This window comes from Coenobita brevimanus, chromosome 19 (genome assembly GCF_032717465.1).
Source record: "Coenobita brevimanus isolate Jiangsu-jjx chromosome 19, ASM3271746v2, whole genome shotgun sequence".
Lineage (NCBI taxonomy): Eukaryota > Metazoa > Arthropoda > Malacostraca > Decapoda > Coenobitidae > Coenobita > Coenobita brevimanus.
Genome location: NC_136972.1, coordinates 12,632,865 through 12,637,729, shown reverse-complemented (window position 1 = coordinate 12,637,729; position 4,865 = coordinate 12,632,865). Strand labels below are relative to the sequence as shown.

The 4,865-nt window shown below is 37.2% G+C and overlaps 1 pseudogene; it reads right to left on the bottom strand.

Moving 5' to 3' along the window:
- Window positions 1–3,063: 3,063 nt before the first annotated feature.
- Window positions 3,064–3,181, bottom strand: LOC145391792 (5S ribosomal RNA; annotated as a pseudogene).
- Between the last annotated feature and the right edge of the window lie 1,684 nt (window positions 3,182–4,865).

Here is a 4,865-nt window from a genome sequence, read left to right as displayed (position 1 = left end):
GGCACAAAGTCCCCTTAGGTCTGGCAACCCCTCGTATATGGTCACAAAATTCTCCTCAGTGCTGATCACAAGCCTCTCTTGGGCATGTTGTAGAAGAAACTCCTCACTGGGGGGAGAGCATAATGGAAATGTACAGTCCAGAATTACAACGTAAATATTTATTACATAAAAGGTAAGATGAATATGGCAGCAGACACCTTATCACGAAATCCATCACCAAATATCACAACAATAAGTCTGGAGGGAAACACTCCCCAACAATGAAGACAGCTCTCAGGCACAGATAGGGGGGGCCCCATCTGGTCTAAATATGTATGTCATTTAGAATCAGTTGATGATATATCATTACCCAAGCTACTTGTACCACTTAAACAATTCACAGTAGAAAATAATACCTTATATAGGGTGAATCCAGGACAACCAAATGATAGGAGGAATATTAGATAATTATTCAGTCCTAATGAAATTATACATCATATTTTGAGGATAATACATGATATTCCACATGTAGGGCATCCTGGCAAAGATAGGACAGTCAGGCAGACCCGGATGTCATATTATTGGCCACCATTACACAAAGACATACATGATCACATTCACAGACGTGAATCATGTGCGAAGCACATAGGATTCACTCTAACTGTAGCACCCATAGGAATATATCCTGTGCCACCCAACTGATGGACATTGCTGTGGCTGACTTGCTTAAGCTACCCGATATGTAATTTTAGTCCCAAGTAAGGATATGACAGCAGAAACAGTCATCTGAACTATCATAACCAATGTTATCTGTAGGTTCACCACACCAAAGGTGTTAATAAGTGATGATATTGGAGAATTTAACTCTGACATTTTACACGAAATATGTAAATGTAAGAAATATGTAATACAATAATGTGTTAGCCTACCATCCAGCATCCAATGGATTGGTTGAGAGACAGAATAAAACGGTGTTAGATGCACCATGTCACATTCTCAATGAGAATTATGAAAACTGGGATGATTGGATCTCCAGACTTGAAGATTCAGTTAACTGTGCAGTTAACAAGTCTATAGGAGACACACCTCATTTCATTATTTACGGGACAGACCAACGTCTCCCATACGAGATACTGGAAGGCAAACATATGACTATATATAGTTAGGAGTATTGTCCTGAACTTTGTTTATGTGAATTCCAAGAGATACACACAGGATTGAAGAAAGAATTAACGATGTGCAAGGAAGAAATGATGGACTCATTTAACCTGCCCTCTGCTGCAGCCGTTTATAAATGGGCAAGCCCTTTGCCACAGACAGTGCAAGAGCCGTTCATAAACGGCCTGGGATTGAAAAAAATTCCACAAATCGAAATATTGAGAGAGGCTGGAAGTAATTACCAGACATTAAGTTTTGAATGTGTCACATCATGGGAGACCACTATGAATCACCCTGAGTGTGCACCATGCACGCACCCAGCCCCAGCATCAGATCAGCTTTGATTTCTTGTACAAATAGTTCGCAAAAATTTAAATACTGAGAGAGGCTGGAAATATTTACTGGGTGTTAGATTTTGAATGTGGTGCATCATGGGAGACTACAATGAGTCACCCACAGTGCATACTGCTGCATCATGTCAACTTTGACTGTATTATAAAAAAAAAAAAAAAGAGGCAAAAATTGCTCATCACTATGCCCGAGAACAGTGGTTACATGCTCCTAGGACACTTTGGGAGCATCACCAGGGCATATACTTCAGTATACCGGGGCCAAACACCAAGAAAAGCACCTGGTTCGTTATGGAGAAAAGAAGATCTATGAGGTTTACTCCCATATTTCACCAGATTGACGTGGTCATGATGGTGGCCCAAAATCAACCTTCCTAGTTTCTGTGAGTACCAGTTTGGGTGTTTTTATGAGTCTGGATCAAAACTAACCTACCTAAGTCATTATCGAGAAACGAAGAAAAACAATATAATCTTGACCATTTCTCAAGGAATTTAGCATGCAATTATAAAACATTGCATACAACCAAAAAACCCACTTCATACGATGGCAAAATAACGGAAGAAATCATTACATACCTGAATAATTATGATTGCCTGCTAAAAATACAAAGGTGCAACTACTACAACAAATACCATAACAAGGCATTTACATGACCTAGGAATCAATTTAGACTCCTTTTATAGGTGATACATTGAACTATTTAGAGCAGAGTCATTAACCCATTCCATGCTGGGCAAAAAAAAAAAAAAAAAAAAAAAAGATACCCCTTTTTGGTGGCTTATTATTTTTTTTTTTTTTTTTTTTTTTTTTTTTTTTTTTTTTGCTAACTGAACTTAAGACATCAATGTAAGATCCCTGGGACTAATAAAAGTAATCACTAAAGTCAGAAAGTTGGTTGAATTGGGTTGGCTTGGTGCCACTCGACCTCTGAAATCTTTAAGGTTACAGAGAGCAAAGCGACAGTGAGCTTGTGAACTGATTTTTTGATTTTTTCTGACTAAATGGGCTTAATACATCAATATAAGATCCCTGGCACTAATAAAAGTAATCACCAAAGCCAGAAAGCTGGTTGAATCGAGTCAGGTGTGTGCCACTCGACATCTAAAATCTTTAAGGTTACTGAGAGAGCAGAGTTGCTGTGATCCTGTGAAGATTGTCACTCGCCTCCCACACTCTTAAATCAGAGTTGTCTGCATAGTGAAGATATGTCTGAAGTTAGCGAGAATCGTTATTATTTTCCATTTTACTCTGGTTGCTTATAATGACTTCTCAATGCTGCAGGATGTAGATCTACATCACTGGCATTTCTGATGTAGATCTACTTCTCTAGTACATTATGGGTTAAAGGTTAATCATCAGTATCATCATCCTTAGCATGACTTGTCAACATAAGTGGACATGGAACATACTAACATAATAATACTTCAGTTAGACAACACTAGAGCTCATTATTAATTCATTTTTCATCCATTGCCAGACGCCATGTATCCCAAACGGGGTGGCCAAGGGCTTAGAGTTAATTGTTTTACAGGGAGGGGCACTAATCCTCCACCAACCCCACTTGACACGTAGGGATGCCAACAGCATCTGGTGTTCCCAGGCAGTCACCCATCCAAGTACTGACCAGACCCAACGTTGCTTAACTTCGCTGATCAGACGGGAAGTGGTGTACTCAACGTGGATTGCTATCGCTGGTAACGGTAAGATCACTAATTTACTTTACATTCACAATCTGCATCAAATAATTAGTTAAGGCATATGTAAGCATGGTTTGGAGCCATTGTTTGAGGAAAGGAATCTGATGTTATATTTTATCCATGCTCAGAAGCAACAGTCACACCTGCATCAATAGTGGTTCATGTACCTTTCATGACAGGAAATTTTTTCATGATCTACAATAAATACTCTTTTCCTTCTAAAAAAGATGACTCATTTATCACCATCAACACCAAAACAAAAGTCATCATGGTCTCCAAAAAACAGGACACTGTTACCTTTACTAGTGAAACAACAGTTGAACATAAATATCCCACATTATTGCATGCATTTTACGTGTATCCTGCTTACATCTTCACTTTTCAGCCAGCTGAAACAGTCTCTTCTGAAATGGATATCATAAAGAATCAAAACATTTGTCATCATTGCAACTTCACATTTGTTTTAGAATAACCCATTCATCATCAACACACCAGACATTCACAGATTTTCTGTTTCACTCAAAATATATCAGTTTTTGTTACATGCCAAGACACACTTCCAACCCATACATCACCATCTGGTGTATATATATCACCAGATTACTGTTCAGTACTAACCACTTCATTGTCCACCATACCCACTGAAAACCATTATGCTGTTCTAAACCACACACATAAGTACTGCCAGCCATTAAATAAGATTAATTTAAATTTGAGTACACATATTAAGTTGACTTCACACAAGTTTGAAACCATGCAACTGATCGATCAAATATTGCAATCATGGGAAGAATACACAGGGTGTCCGAAGAGTTACTGTGCAGTGAGAAATTTGTAATGATGTTAAAGTTATACATACGGTATTGCTTACGAGACCTGTAAGTTATGTATGTCCCACATTTCCATTATGCAGATGGCGTTACTGCTTGCTCACAGATGTTCTGGAATGCCCGACTCAGTTGACGTAAAACTTCACTTTTATTAAAACTTTCCTTAAACCTTTTCCACTGCACAGTAACTTTTTGGACACCCTGTAGTAAGATTATGTTCAGTCCATAGTGTGTTCATAGCCCACCTTAATGTTCAGCCCATATTATGTTCATAGCCCACCTTAAGTTATCCTTATAATTTTGTCAATCATAATTCGTATATTAGTATTGGCCATGCACAGAATGCAAGGTAAGACTGAGAACTTGGAAACAATATTAAAAGGTTACGCCTTACAAATGAGACCAACTGTGTAAATAATGAAATTACTGTAAATATATTTTATACAAAATAACGAAAATATGGGGTTATTTATAGTATAACAGTAATTAAACTATAAACTGCACGACATTAAACCAATACACACATATCCATTATATATTATGTAACAATGTCTCATATTAAGATATACGAAGTACAAGACATATGGCCATTTCTTGATATAACTGACTACTGTAGACTTGCTATTATATATATATATATATATATATATATATATATATATATATATATATATATATATATATATATATTAAACCTTCAAAGATCTGGACTTCAAAGATCCGGATTTTGCAAAGATCCGGACTATTTCTTGGCAAATTTTCAATTTAAAACATAGGCTACAAGATACACAATTCACGTATAGTAGACGTTGACGATTCTGACTCTGATTAAGAAGTCAGAGGCACCCCC